A 16684-nucleotide genomic window follows, 5' to 3' on the forward strand; every position below is an offset into this window, starting at 1 on the left:
CTATGTTGGAAAGTGTATGGTTATGCACTTTGGTAGAAGAAATAAACGGGCAGACTGTTATTTAAATGGGTAGAAAATTCAAAGTTCTGAGATGCAATGGGACTTGGGAGTCCTCGTGCCGGATACCCTTAAGGTTAACCTCCAGGTTGAGTCGGTGGTGAAGAAGGGGAATGCAATGTCGGCATTCATTTCTAGAGGAATAGAGTATAGGAGCAGGGATGTGATGTTGAGGCTCTATAAGCTGGTGAGACCTCACTTGGAGTACTGTGGGCAGTTTTGGTCTCCTTATTTAAGAAAGGATGTGCTGACATTGGAGAGGGTACAGAGAAGATTCACTGGAATGATTCCAGGAATGAGAGGGTTAACGTTTGTCTGCTCTTGGACTGTATTCCTTGGAGTTTAGAAGAATGAGGGGAGACCTCACAGAAACATTTTGAATGATGAAACGCATGGACAGAGTGGATGTGGCAAAGTTGTTTCCCATGATGGGGAGTCTAGTTCGAGAGGACATGACTTAAGGATTGAAGGGAGCCCATTCAGAACAGAGTGGCGAAGAAATTTTTTTAGTCAGAGTGTGGTGAATCTATGGAATTTATTGCGACAGGTGGCAGTGGAGGTCAAGTCATTGGGTATATTTAAGGCAGAGATTGATAGGTATCTGGGTAGTCAAGGCATCAAGGGTTGTGGTGAAAAGACCATAAGACCATTAGACAAAGGAGCAGAAGTAGGCCATTCGGCCCATTGAGTCTGCTCCGCCATTTTATCATGAGCTGATCCATCCTCCTATTTAGTCCCACTCCCCTGCCTTCTCACCATAACCTTTGATGCCCTGGCTACTCAGATACCTATCAATTTCTGCCCTAAATACACCCAATGACTTGGCCTCCACTGCTGCTCGTGGCAACAAATTCCATAGATTCACCACCCTCTGACTAAAAAAAATATCTTCGCATTTCTGTTCTGAATGGGCGCCCTTCAATCCTTAAGTCATGCCCTCTCGTACGAGACTCCCCCATCATGGGAAACAACTTTGCCACATCCACTCTGTCCATGCCTTTTAACATTCGAAATGTTTCTATGAGGTCTCCCCTCATTCTTCTAAACTCCAAGGAATACAGTCCAAGAGCAGACAAACATTCCTCATATGTTAACCCTCTCATTCCCGGAATCATTCTAGTGAATCTTCTCTGTACCCTCTCCAACGTCAGCACATCCTTTCTGAAATAAGGAGACCAAAACTGCCCACAGTACTCCAAGTGAGGTCTCACCAGTGCCTTACAGAGCCTCAACATGACATCCCTGCTCCTATACTCTATTCCTCTAGAAATGAGTGCCAACATTGCATTCGCCTTCTTCACTACTGACTCAACCTGGAGGTTAACCTTAAGGGTATCCTGTACGAGTACTCCCAAGTCCTGTTGCATCTCAGAACTTTGAATTCTTTCCCCATTTAAATAATAGTCTGCCCGTTTATTTATTCTGCCATACAATTTCCAACATTGTACTTCATTTGCCACTTCTCTGCCCATTCTTCCAATCTATCCAACTCTCTCTGCAGACTGTCTGTTTCCTCAGTACTACCGGCCCCTCCACCTATCTTCGTATCATCAGCAATCTTATCCACAAAGCCATCTATTCCATAATCCAAATCGTTGATGTACAATGTAAAAAGAAGTGGCCCCAACACTGATCCCTGTGGAACACCACTGGTAACTGGCAGCCAACCAGAATAGGATCCCTTTATTCCCACTCTCTGTTTCCTGCCAATCAGCCAACGCTCTATCCACGTACAGCTTTGAAACCTTCCTGGTGGGGGATGGAGGTATATCGGAACTGGACATCCATGGTGAAAATAAGGCGCCAGGGAACTTAAAATCATTGAAAAAATCCGGAGCGTGAGAAGTGTCATGAACATAGGTGGGAAGAGATTGAACAAGCAGTGTCGAGGTATGCAGAAATGAGTTCAGTGGAGCAGGAGCAAGCTGAGACAATGGTTCTACCTGGACAGGCAGGTTTGTGGATCTTGGGTAGGAGGGAGAAATGGGAAGTGCGGGGTGTGGGAACTATGAGGTTGATGACAGTGGAAGGGAGATCCCCAGAGCTGATAATATTGGTGATTGTGTGGGAGACAATGGCCTGGTGCTCCTTGCTGGGGTCATGATCGAGGGGTAAATAAGAGGAGGTATCATTGAGTTGTCGCTGTGCCTCGGCAAGGTAGAGGTCAGTACGCCAAACAACAACAGCGCCCCCCTTATCGGCAGGTTTTATGGTAAGGTTAGGATTGGAGAGCAAAGCGTTCAGAAGGAGTGAGGTTGGAATTGGAACAGGGTGTGGTGAAGTCAAGACGGTTGATGTCCTGTCAGCAGTTAGCAATAAAGAGATCCAGAGCAGGCAGAAGACCAGAGCGGGGTGTCCATGAAGAGGAGGAGGGTTGAAGATGGGAGACGGGGTCATTGGTGGGGGTGGGATAGTCCTTGCCGAAGAAGTAGGCTCAAATCGGAGCCGGCGGAAGAAGAGTTCAGTGTCATGGCGCACGCGGAACTCACTGAGGTGTGGGCGAAGGGGGACAAAGGTAAGGCCCTTACCGAGGACAGAGTGCTCTGCCTTAGAGAGTTGAAGGTCAGGGGGGGATAGTAAAGGCCCAGCATGGATGAGAGCTGGGATCAGAGGGGGGAGGGGGAGGCCGGCAGTGTCAGTGGAGAGGGGAGGGTTGGGGTGAGAGGAAGATGGAGCCTCTGAGGGCCCAGAAGCTGATGATGGGATCTGAGGGAGACGGGGTTGCAGAGTGGTGGTGGGGGAAGGGGAGAAGGGAGTCACAATAGCAGCACATGAAGACCCATCCTGGAGTTCAAGGCTGGAGTTGCAGTTGGAGGTTGTGCAATCACTTGAAAGTGTCCATGGTCGTTGGAACCTGCATTGATGGTGCTGGAGTCCGGGTTTTGAATATGCCCTGGGTTGGTAGAACTGCCGAGATTGACGGCGGGGGCCGCAATCCGAAGATCATGCCTGCTAGCGTCGGAGCCAGCAGGCTCTGGAGTCTGCAGATGGAAGATCTTGCCATCCTTGCCTAACATGACAAAGTCAAAGAAACGCAAACACGAGGAAATCTTCAGATGCTGGAACTTCAAGCAACACACATAAAAGTTGCTGATAAACGTAGCAGGCCAGGCAGCATCTCTAGGAAGAGGTACAGTCGACGTTTCCGGCTGAGACCCTTTGTCAGAACTAACTGAAAGAAGAGCTAGTAAGAGATTACGTCAAAGAAACAGCGCTTCTTTTTGGATTCCAGACCGAATCAGTTCCCCTCTACCCCCACACTCCTCCATTTAGTGGAATTAGTCCTTACTCTCAATAATTTCTTCTTTGGCTCCTCCCACTTCCTCCAAACTAAAGGTGTAGCCATGGGCACCCGTATGGTTCCCAGCTGTGCCTGCCTTTTTGTGGGACAATCCATGTTCCAAGCCTATACTGGTATCCGTCCCCCACTTTTCCTTCACTACATCAACGTCTGTATTGGCGCTGCTTCCTGCATGCATGTTGAGTTCGTTGACTTCATTAACTTTGCCTCCAACTTTCACCCTGCCCTCAAGTTGACCTGGTCCATTTCCGACACCTCCCTCCCCTTTCTAGATCTTTCTGTCTCTATCTCTGGAGACAGCTTATCTACTGATGTCTACTATAAGCCTATGGACTCTCACAGCTATCTGGACTATTCCTTTTCCCACTCTGTCTCATGCAAAAATGCCATCCCCTTCTCGCAATTCCTCTGTCTCCGCCGAATCTGCTCTCAGGATGAGGCTTTTCATTCCAGTACGAAAGAGATTCCCTCCTTTTTAAAAGAAAGGGGCTTCCCTTCCTCCACCATCAACTCTGCTCTCAAACACATCTCTCCCATTTCACGCACACCTGCTCTCACCCAATCCTCCCGCCACCCCACTAGGGATAGGGTTCCCCTTGTTCTCACCTACTACCCCACCAGCCTCCGGGTCCATCATATAATTCTCCGTAACTTCCGCCACCTCCAACGGGATCCCACCACCAAGCACATCTTTCCCTCCCCCCCCCTCTGTTTTCTGCAGGGATCACTCCCTACACGACTCCCTTGTCCATTCGTTCCCCCCATCTCTTCCCACCGATCTCCCTCCTGGCACTTATCCTTGTAAGCAGAACAAGTGCTACACATGCCCTTACACTTCCTCCCTTACCACCATTCAGGGCCCCAGACAGTCCTTCCAGGTGAGGCGACACTTCACCTGTGAGTCGGCTGGTGTGATATACTGCATCCGGTGCTCCTGGTGCGGCCTTATATATATTGGTGAGACCATTTAGCTGAACACCTATGCTCTGTCTGCCAGAGAAAGCAGGATCTCCCAGTGGTCACACATTTTAATTCCACGTCCCATTCCCATTCTGATATGTCTATCCACTGCCTCCTCTACTGTCAAGATGAAGCCACACTCAGGTTGGAGGAACAACACCTTATATTCCGTTTGGGTAGGCTCCAACCTGATGGCATGAACATTGACTTCTCTAACTTCCGTTAATGCCCCTCCTCCTGTTCTTACCCCATCCTTTGTTTATTTATTTATCAATTTATTTATTTATCTATTTATTTATGTATGTATGTATTTTTTTTTCTCTCTCCTTTTTTTTTCTCTCTCTCTCTCACAATTACTCCTTGCCTGCTCTCCATCTTCCTCTGGCTCTCCCCTCCCACTTTCTTTCTTCCTAGGCCTCCTGTCCCATGATCCTCTCCCTTCTCCAGCCTTGTATACCTTTTGCCAAGCAACTTTCCAGCTCTTAGCTCCATCCCTCCCCCTCCTGTCTTCTCCTATCAATTTGGATCTGCCCCTCCCCCTCCCACTTTCAAATCTCTTACTATCTCTTCTTTCAGTTAGTCCTGACGAAGGGTCTCGGCCTGAAACATCAACTGTACTTCTTCTTACAGATGCTGCCTGGCCTGCTGCGTTCCACCAGCATTTTGTGTGTGTTGCTTGAATTTCCAGCATCTGCAGATTTCCTCGTGTTTGCGTTGGTTAAGGCGTCAGTCTAGTGATCTGAAGGTCACTAGTTCGAGCCTCAGCTGAAGCAGCGTTTTGTGTCCTTGAGCAAGGCACTTAACTGCACATTGCTCTGCGACGACACCGGTGCCAAGCTCTATGGGTCCTAGTGCCCTTCCCTTGGACAATGTCGGTGGCATAGAGAGGGGAGACTTGCAGCATGGGCAACTGCTGGCCTTCCATACAACCTTCCCCAGGCCTGCGTCCTGGAAACCTTCCAAGGTGCAAATCCATGGTCTCAGGAGACTAACGGATGTCTATATATTTTAACTCCCTGAATTCACTTTGTAGAGACTCGACACTCTTCCTTCAGGAAGTTATGGGAAAGAATAGGTTTGGTGCTCAGGCTCTAAATTTGAGGAAGACCAATTTTGAAAGTATCAGAAAGGATCTGGCAAATGTGGATTGGGACAAGCTGTTTTCTGACAAGGTATACTTGCTAAGTGAGAGGCCTTCAAAAGTGAAACTTTGAGAGTACACGGTTTGTATCTACCTGTTAGAAGAAAAGGGGAGGATAACAGGCTTCGGGAACTTTGATTTTTGAGAGATGTTGAGGTTCTGGTTAAGAAACAAAAAGGAGGTGCATAGGGGCTATAGGCAGATAGAAAGGAATGAGGTGCATGGAGGAGTCTAAGAAATGCAAGAGAACACTTAAGAAAAGGAGAATCCCCAGATTTTCAACAGATATTTTAAGGGCTAAAGGATTGCGAGGGACAAAATGGGATGTAAAAAAAAGCAGGTAACTGTAGGCCATTTACTTTATTATCCGTATGTGGGGAAATGCTCGAAGCTATCATTAAAGAAGAATAGCGAGGCAGCTGGAAAGAAACAGACCCATCAGGGCACATGCAACATGGCTTCAGCAAATGCAGGCCCTGCCTGACAAACTTACTGGAATTTTTTGAGGATTTAAAAAGCGCAGTGGATGGAGGAGAACAGATGGATGTTATTTACTTGGATTTCCAGAAGGCGCTCGGTAAGGTGCCACGTAAAAGACATAAGATAAAGATGCATAGAGTTGTGGGTGATGTACTAGCATGGATAGAGGATTGGTTAATGGACAGAAATCAGACAGTTGGGATATATGGGTGTTTCTCTGGCTGGCAATCAGTGGTGAGCGATGTGCCGCAGAGTTTGATGCTGGGCCCGCAACTGTTCACAATATACATTCATAATCTGCAAGGGGGGACCGAGTGTAGTGTATCCAAGTTTGCTGATGACACTAAATTGAGTGAAAAAGCAAATTATGCAGGGGATATGGAGAGTCTGCAAATGGATAAGTTAAAAGACTGAGCAGGGATCTGGCTTATGGAGTACGATGTTGGTAAATGTGAGGCCATTCACTTTAGAAGGGAAAATGGAAGATCAGACTTTTATTTAAAATAGTAAAAGATAGCAGCATGCTACTATGCAGAAGGACTTGGGAGTGCTTGTGCATGAATCACAAAAGGTTGGTTTGCAGGTGCAGCAGGCTATCAAGAAGGCAAATGGAATGTTGAGTTTATTGCGAGAGGGATTGAATTTCAAACCAGGGAAGTTATGCTGCAACTGTACAGGGTACTGGAGTACTGCATGCAGTTCTGGTCTCCTTACTTGATGAAGGATATATTGGCTTTGGAGGGGGTGAGACTATGACAGGGGTCCCCAACCTTTTTTGCACTGCGGACCAGTTTCATATTGACACTATTCTTGCGGACCGGCCGACCTGGGGGGGCTGGGGGTAGGGTTGCCAATGGACAAGAGTAGCAGTCAAACACGTTGTTTACCCCGAGAGACTACAATGACCATGAAGCCTTGCGCGGGCACCAGTGTGCATGCGTGTACGTGCTAATTTTTTTCTACAAATCGTTTTTGGCAATTCTGTTCGGGGGGTGGGGGGGAGTGTTAATCATGACCGGAATATTGGTGATAAGTCTCTAATACACTCAATTTTGTTTCTAAAACGGTTTATCAATCAAATTTAATATTAAACACACAGCACATATTTTCCTCGCATGAATATAGCGATAAGTCAATTATCAGGGAGGACAGGGGAGCTTGAAGTCAGTGTTGAATGAACTTCCAGTAGAAGTGGTAAAGGCAGGTTCAATATTATCATTTAAAGAAAAATTGGATAGGTATACGGACAGGAAAGGAATGGAGGGTTATGGGCTGAGTGAAGGTCGGTGGGACTAGGTGAGAGTAGTGTTCGGCACGGACTAGAAGGGCCGAGATCGCCTGTTTCCGTGCTGTAATTGTTATATGGTTATATAAGTAAGTCAATAGCATCATAGCATTTTAAGTAACATTTGGAAATTAAACACACAGCAAGTATTTTCCCCGTATAAATATATAAAATCATTGCAACACACCAATATCGCTGAATCAGTGGGAGCCCTGGGCTTGTTTTCCCTGCAACAAGACGGTCCTATCGAGGGGTGTCGGGAGACAGCGATACTCGAAGGAGGTTCCTTATGTTCAGTCTATTCCGCAATTTAGTTTTTGTTGCATTCATTGCAGAGATATGTTGGAAATGGAAGCAATGTTTTCAGTGCTTTCGTGGCTATCTCAGGATATTTAGCCTTGACTTTGATCCAGAATGCCGGCAGAGATGCTATGTCAAACATGCTTTTCAACTCGCCGTCATTTGCAAACTTGAGGAGTTGATCTTCTTCCCGCGCTGACATGGATGATGCGCGGGTAATGACCTCGCATGCGTAATGGCTCAGCAGTGGGCGTGACAGGGAATGAGGAAAGGTGTAGCTGACTCATATCGCCAAATCATATTATTTCCTCGCGGCCCGGTAGCGCATGCTTTGCGGCCCGGTAGTTGGGGACCGCTGGAGTATGAGGAGAGATTGAGTCAGCTGGGACTGTACTCGCTGAAAATCAGAAGGATGAGAAGAGATCTCAATAGGTTTCAAAGGGTACAGTTAATGTCAGAGAAATGTATACAATATACGTCCTGAAATTCTTTTTCTTCGCAAACATCCACGAAAACAGAGGAGTGCCCCAAAGAATGAATTACCCTAAAGAAAGAAATGTTAGAACCTTATAGAAACATATACAGTTATGAAAGAGAGATAAGATAGAGGCAGGAAAGTCGTTTCCCCTGGAAGGTGAGACTAGAATTACGGACAGCCTCAAGATTTGGGGGAGTAAATTTGGGGTGAAGATGAGGAAGAACTGCTTTTCCCAAAGAGTGATGAATCTGTGTTATTCTCTGCCCAACGAAGCAGTGGAGGCTACATCAGTAAATATATTTAAGACAAGGTTGGATAGATTTTTGCATAGTAGCGGAATTAAAGGTTATGGGGAAAAGGCAGATAGGTGGAGATGAGTCCATGGCCAGATCAGCCATGATCTTATTGAATGCCAGAGCAGGCTCGATGAGCAGTGGTCCAGAAGCAACCTCAGCATTACCCTGCACAGTTGCAGCATAACCTCCCTGCTCTTAAATTCAGTCCCTCTTGCAATGAAGGCCAACATTCTATTTGCTTGCCGCATCAGCAAAACAACTTTTTGTGATTCATGCACAAGCTCTCCCAAGTTCCTCTGCACAGCAGCATGCTGCAATTTTTTACCATTTAAATAATAATCTGTTCTTCCATTTTTCCTTCCGAAGTGGATGACGTAATAATTGCCAACATTGTACTCCATCTGCCAGACCCTTGGCCACTCACTGAACCTACCTATATCTCTCTGCAGACTCTCCGTAGCTTCTGCACAATTTGCTTTTCCACTCAACTTACTGTCATCAGCAAACTTAGATACACTACACTCAGCCCCTTTTTCCAGATCATTAATATATATTGTGAACCATTATGTGCCCAGCACCGACCCCTGCGGCACACCACTCACCACTGACCGCCAACCAGAGTAACACCCATGTATCTTAATTCTCTGCTTTCTATTTGTTGACTAATCCTAATACATCACTCCAACTCTATGTATCCTTATCTTATGGATAAGTCTTTTATGTGGCACTTTACTGAATCCCTTCTGGAAATCCAAGTAAATAACGTCCATCTGTTCTCCGGTAAGTTTGTCAAACAGGACCTGACTTTGCTGAATTCATGCTGTATCTGCTTGATGGATCATTTCTTTCCAGATGCCTCACTACTTTTTCCTTTAATGATAGCTTCAAGTGCTTTCCCAACTACAGATGCTAAACTAACTGTCCTGCCCTACATCCCTTTTTGAACAGTGGCACCATCTTCCAATCTGCCGGGGCTTGCTCAGAGTCCAGAGAATTTTGGTAAATCATCACCAAAGCCTCTACTATAACTTCTGCCATTTCTTTCAGTACCCTGGAATACATTCCATCAGGACTAGGGGACTTATCTATCTTCAGGCCTACAAGTTTGCTCGGAAGACCGACACAAAATAGTCATTCAAAGCCTCGGCCATTTCCTCCTTACCCAATGCCAATTCCCACTTCTCGTCCTCGTAGGGATCTACATTCACTTTAGCCACCCTTTTCTGCTTTACATAATTATAAAAAAATGACTATCTGTTTTTATATTTTGTGCTAGTTTATTTTCATAATCTAGCTTCCCTTTCTTTATTGCTCATTTAGTGGTACTTTGTTGCTTTTAAAGTTTTCCCAATCTTCCAGTTTCCAACTACACTTGGTGACTTTGTATACATGAGTTTTTAGTTTGATGCCTTCTTTTATTTCCTTAGTTATCCAAGGCTGGCTTTCCCCACACTTACTGTCCTTATTTTTACTGGAATATACTTTTGTTGAGAACTGTGAAAAATCTCTTTGAAAGTCTTCCACTGTTCCGTAACTGTCTCACCATATAGCCTGTGTTCCCAGTCTACACGAGCCAAATCTCCCTCATTCCACTGTAGTCTCCATTGTTCAGGCATAATACACTGGTTTTAGATTGAACTATTGCACCCTCTATTTGTATGAGAAATTCCATCATACTCTGATGACTCTTTCCAAGAGGATCCATAGCTACAAGATCACTAATTTTACCTGTCTCGTCGCACAGGACCAAATCTAAGATAACATGTTCCCTGCAACATACATCAAAGTTGCTGGTGAACGCAGCAGGCCAAGCAGCATCTATAGGAAGAGGCGCAGTCGACGTTTCAGGCCGACGAAGGGTCTCGGCCTGAAACGTCGACTGCGCCTCTTCCTATAGATGCTGCTTGGCCTGCTGCGTTCACCAGCAACTTTGATGTATGTTGCTTGAATTTCCAGCATCTGCAGAATTCCTGTTGTTAACATGTTCCCTTGTAGGTTCAGTAACATACTATTCAAGAAAGCCAACACATACACATTCAATGAAGTCCTCCTCAAGGCTGTATTGACCAATTTGATTCACTAAATCTATGTGCAAGTTAAATCCCCCATGAGTTCATTTGTAAGGCCAGTGATGTTGTGGGGATGGAACTGGACTCTCTGACGATGGTGTCTGAAAAGAGGATGCTGTCCAAGTTGCATGCCATCTTGGACAATGTCTCCCATCCACTACATAATGTACTGGTTGGGCACAGGAGTACATTCAGCCAGAGACTCATTCCACCGAGATGCAGCACAGAGCGTCATAGGAAGTCATTCCTGCCTGTGGCCATCAAACTTTACAACTCCTCCCTTGGAGGGTCAGACACCCTGAGCTAATAGGCTGGTCCTGGACTTATTTCCATCTGGCATAATTTACATATTATTTAATTATTTATGGTTTTATGTTGCTAGATTTATACTCTATGCTTGGTTGGTGCAACTGTAACAAAAGTCAGTTTCCCTCGGGATCAATAAAGTATGACTATGACTATGACTACGACTACGAATACTGCTGTTCCATTCTCACATGCCTCAGCTATTTCTTTGTTTATTGCCTGTGCCACCGTAATGTTATTATTCGGTGGCCAATAGACAACTCCTAACAATGAATTTTTCCCTTTACTATTCCTAATCTCTACCCAGATGGATTCAACATTCTGCTGCTTAGATCTTATATTGTCTCTCACTATCACCCTGATCTCATTTTTAATTAAGAGCGCTACCCCACCTCCCTTATCTTCCTGCCAATCCTCCATATTACCTGATAGCCTTGGATATTTAATTCCCAATCATCTCCATCATGCAACCACGTCTCCGTAATGGCCACTAACTCATATCACCTTGTACTGATTTGAGCCGCAAATTACTGACCTCATTTTGAATACTATGGGCATTCAGATAAAGTGCCCTTACACTAATGTGCTTTTAAAATCTTATAATCCTTTACTCTTTTGCACTTGGGTTCTCTGCATTCCACTCTTACTTCTCTCTTTTTTATTTTTTGTTTTTTCTTTATCTTTATCCACCCTTTTCTCTTTTACTTTATCCATACTTCTCCAATCTGTTGAACCCACCCCCTCCCCACTATTTTGTTTAAAGCCCTATCAACAGCCCCAGTAATGTGATTTGCTAGGATCCTGATCCCATCACGGTTCAGGTGAAGCCTGTCCTATTGGTATAGCTCCCTCCTTCCCAATTACCAATGGTACCAATTTCCCATGAATTCAAACCCACTTCTCCCACATTAATTGTTGAGCCATGCATTTAACTCTTAATCTTCTTGACCCTATGCCAATTTACACGTGGCTCAGGTAGTGATCCAGAGATTACTACGATTTTGGTTCTACTTTTTAATTTAGTCCCTAGCTGCTCAAATTCCCTGAGCAGAACCTCTTTCCTCATTCTACCTATGTCGTTGGTACCCACATGGACCACGGTAACTGGATCTTTCCCCTCCCACTGCAAATTCCTCTGCAGATCAGATAAGATGTCTCAAATCTGGGCACCAGGCAGGTAATACAGCCTTCAAGATACTCTATCCTCATGACAGAGAACTTTGTCTATTCCATGATGATATTATCTCCAATTACCATATTTCTCTTCCTTCCCCCGATCTATGGTGCCACAGTTAGGTTGCTCATTCTTCCTACAGCTTCCACTCTGATCCACACAGGGAGCAAGAATCTCAGACCTGTAGGACAAGCTCAAGGGCTGAGGCTCCTCCAGCACTGTTTCTTGGATTCCACTACCCGCCTCACTTGCAGTCACACCCTCTTGACCCTGACCACAGACCGAATTTGAGGCAGCTAATCTAATGGGTGTCACTAACTCCTGACATAGAGAATCCCAGTAACTCCTGTTACATACCTCGTGGGTATCTTGTGACTGTCTCATGACCATTATGTAATTGAGTGTCTTGTGAGCATGACGTAGTTGTCTTGTGATGGTGGGGTGATGTAATCTTCCCGCCAGTGTGAGGTCACATGATGTAATTTTCCCTCTGGTGTGAGGTCACGTGATGGCATGTTCCAACAGGTATATAAGGGGAAACCCCTGTTGTCATGCATTAGTTAGTTTTGCTGCGTATTCGTCTCATGATGCAGTTTCATTTTAAAATGGAGTTTTACTTTCTATTTTAAGATGCAAAGGTTGTTGCTGGCAGTTTCGCCAATCGCTGCCAGTTTTTGTTTGTTGCACCTTTGTTTTAACTTTACAGTCTAGTATTGGAGAGTGAAGACCTTACCAAAGTACGGGAACCCGAAGGATTGAGCAAAGTTGGTGTCGTTCAGCGGTTTTATAAAGGAACGACCTTATTGAATCTTCATTCAGAAATAGTGGCATGCATCTGAGATAACCCCTGCAAGATCAGGAAGGTTTGTGCAGTGTTCGGCCACAAGGAAAAAGGTCAGTTCCTTTAAGCAATTTTATTTCCTTCGTCGTGAATTCTTTGGACAAGGCATCTCTCGGCTGGGATCAGCAGTAACGTCATGTCTTCGAAGAAATCAGTTTTCAGGGAAGTCTCTCCTTACTGACTGTATAAATCACTTGGACTTTCAAATTTGCCACTTTAAGACTGTGTTCGAATTTACCTCTTGAAGAACTGTTCCAGAGTTCAGCTGTTTGTTAAATTGCCGTATAGCAGTTAACTTCCAATTAAGTTAGTTGTGTTTTTACTTTTCACTATTGTTGAGCAGAGTTTAATAAATGTTTATGCTTGTTTATAACAGCGGTCCCCAACCACTGGGCCGCTGCCGGGCCGCGAGGTAACGATATGATTAGGTGATACAAGTCAGCTGCACCTTTCCTCATTCCCTGTCATGGCCACTGATCAACCATTACGCATGCGTGGTCATGACCCACGCGTCATCCGTGTCAGGGCGGGAAGGAGATCGACGCCTCGAGCTTGCAAATGACGGCGGGCTGAAAAGTATGTTTGACATAACATCTCCGTCGGCATTTTGGATCAAAGTCAAGGCTGAATATCCTGAGATAGCCACGAAAGCACTGAAAACATTGCTTCCATTTCCAACATTTTTCTGCAATGAATGCAGCGAAAACTAAACTGCGGAATAGACTGGACATAAGGAACTCCCTTCGAGTATCGCTGTCTCCCATCACTGCGTTGTTGCAGGGAAACAAGCCCAGGGCTCCCACTGATTCAGTGATATTGGTGTGTTGCAATGATTTTATATATTTATACGGGGAAAATATGTGCTGTGTGTTTAATATCCATAAGTTACTAAAAATGTTATGATGCTATTGACTTATAAGTTACCGTATAACAATTACATCACGGAAACAGGCCATCTCGGCCCTTCTAGTCCGTGCCGAACGCTACTCTCACCTAGTCCCACCGACCTGCACTCAGCCCATAACCCTCCATTCCTTTCCTGTCCATATACCTATCCAATTTTTCTTTAAATGATAATATCGAACATGCCTCTACCACTTCTACTGGAAGTTTGTTCAATACTTACTTCAAGCTCCCCTGATAATTGACATCACTATATTCATGCGAGGAAAATGTGCGCTGTGTGTTTAATATTAAATTCGTTAGATAACCCCTTTTAGAAACAAAATTGAGTGTATTACCCACTTATCGCCTATATTCCAGTAGTGATTAACACCCACCCCCACGAACAGAATCGCCAGAAAGGATTCACTGGGGGGGGGCGGAATCGGCAGGGCACGACGCGCATGCGCACTGGTGCACGCAGAAGGCTTCATGTTCATTGTAGTCTTTTGGGTAAACAACGCATTTGACTGATGCTCTTGTCCGTTGGCAATCCCCTCCCCCCCCCGCCCCCTGGTCGGCCGGTCCGCTAGAATATTGTCAATATTAAACCGGTCCGCAATGCAAAAAAGGGTTGGGGACCCCTGATTTATAATACCAGATTGATTCCTGGGATGGCAGGACTTTCATATGAAGAAAGACTGGATGAACTGGGCTTGTACTCGTCGGAATTTAGAAGATTGAGGGGGGATCTGATTGAAATGTATAAGATCCTAAAGGGATTGGACAGGCTAGATGCAGAAAGATTGTTCCCGATGTTGGGGAAGTCCAGAACGAGGGGTCACAGTTTGAGGATAGAGGGGAAGCCTTTTAGGACTGAGATTAGGAAAAACTTCTTCACACAGAGAGTGGTGAATCTGTGGAATTCTCTGCCACAGGAAACAGTTGAGGCCAGTTCATTGGCTATATTTAAGAGGGAGTTAGATATGGCCCTTGTGGCTACAGGGGTCAGGGGGTATGGAGGGAAGGCTGGGGCGGGGTTCAGAGTTGGATGATCAGCCATGATCATAATAAATGGCGGTGCAGGCTCGAAGGGCCGAATGGCCTACTCCTGCACCTATTTTCTATGTTTCTATGTTTCTATGACTCAATTCTATATTCATTGTTGCCGTCCACGTAACAGTCCCCCCACCCCCCAATGTGCTGCAATGTTTGTAGCTCATATTCCAGGTCATCAACTTTGAGCCTCAATTCCTCAGGCAGCCAACACTTGCTGCAGATGTGATCACCAGGAACCACAATGGGGCCCACCAACTCCCACAGCAGGCAGCTATAGCATATCACCTTATCCTGCATCATCCCTACTTTATTTAATTAGCTGTAATTAGTGACTTTTCTTTAGCCTTCCTTGCTACTTACCTGTGCCTCCTCGCCAAATCCTCATTCCCACTCTTTCACTGGTCACCTCACACATTGGCTGCTCTGCTTTGATGCTACTTTACTTTTATTTGCTCCTGCTAATGAATCGCGAATCGATCAGTCCACCTCTAATGCACTGAGCCCTGCAAAACACCCCTTTTTTTAAGCTCTTCTCTCTGACTTGTGCAAAGCTCTCTCTCTCCGAATCGATTGGTCCACTGCTAATGCCCAAATAATTTGATAGAGGTAATCAAAATTATGTGGAGTATAGATAGGGTAAAAGCAAGCAGTCCTTTTCCACTGATGTTGGTGAGACTACAGCTAGAGGTCATGGGTTAAGGGTGAAAGGTGAAATATTTAAGGGGAACATGAGGGGAAACTCCTTCTCTCAGAGGGTGGTGAGAGTGTGGAGTGAGCTGTCAGCGGAAGTGGTGGATGTGATTAAGATTTCAACGTTTAAGAGAAGTTTGAATGGGAACATGGGTGGGAGGGGTGTGGAGAACTATGGTTTAAGTGTAGTTTAAATGAATTGGCCTGGACTGGATAGGCCAAAGGGCCTGTTTCTGTGGTCTGGTTTTCTATGACTCTATTGGCAGTAAACATCTTGCTTATACTTCATGCTTTCTGGAGGTATAACTGCTGCCCACCTTGACAATTCAAGAACCTTCCCTCAGAACTCTATCACTGGACTCCAATGGGTCTCATGAAAGGGTCTTGACTGGAAATATTGACCCTGTTTTTCTCTCTCCACAGATGGTGCCTGACCTGCTGAACACTTCCAGCATTTTCTGTTTTTGTTAGAATTCTAACTTTTGTGGGCCAGTGTACTCCCCAGGCGTCAGGCAGTTATTTGAATATGAATCAGAATTCCTGTAAGATACAAATTTATGTAGCTCACTTATAAATGTGTGCTTCACACTCAGCACATCATTGCTCAACTTTTTGATTTAAATAATAGCAGACATGCAGCATAGATGCTCAGCCAGACATTAAAATCAGCTGCTCATACAAATAAAATTTGACAGAAATCTGGCTGAAAGTTGTACACTCAGAATGCTTAACAAACATAACTTAATCCTTCTCAGACCTCGGTCAGTCCAGAGGACAGAATGAAGGATTATAAGGTAGGAAGATATTAAGCCATTGCCTTTTAGGCACAGGTAGATGAGTACATGAGGGAGAGAGATTCGGGGCTTATGCTGACAGCTGTACAAAGGAAGGGGGTGGAAAGCTTGTGTTGGAGAAGAATCAGCAGGACAGGTATTTGGATGATGGAATCGTTTTGTGTTGTGCTTTTTAACTAATGTTATGTGACAGCCCAAGGAGACTTAGATTGTGGAGTTACAGGGCAGCAGCTGCCCATTTCAATTGCACATACGATTTTTATTTCCTGACAGAAACCTGTAAATCCAAAATACACAACTAATTGAAGGAAAAACACAGGAACCAGGGATAACTTGTCTACGTTTTGGTTTTACCTTTTAGTGAGGCATGCACTTATGAGGTGGTGATGTAATGACATATCTATTTGCATACCAGAACCCAGAATAAATTATGTAAAGAACACTTAATCAAACACTATTTACAGTTTTACTCAAGTATTAATATACTGGATCAGCCTGCTATGAGGGACCTTATCAGATACTTTATTAATGACCATGTAGACAACATCTTCATCACTTCCTCCAAAGAATC

The sequence above is a fragment of the Mobula hypostoma genome, chromosome 26 (assembly GCF_963921235.1).
Source record: "Mobula hypostoma chromosome 26, sMobHyp1.1, whole genome shotgun sequence".
Taxonomy (NCBI): domain Eukaryota; kingdom Metazoa; phylum Chordata; class Chondrichthyes; order Myliobatiformes; family Myliobatidae; genus Mobula; species Mobula hypostoma.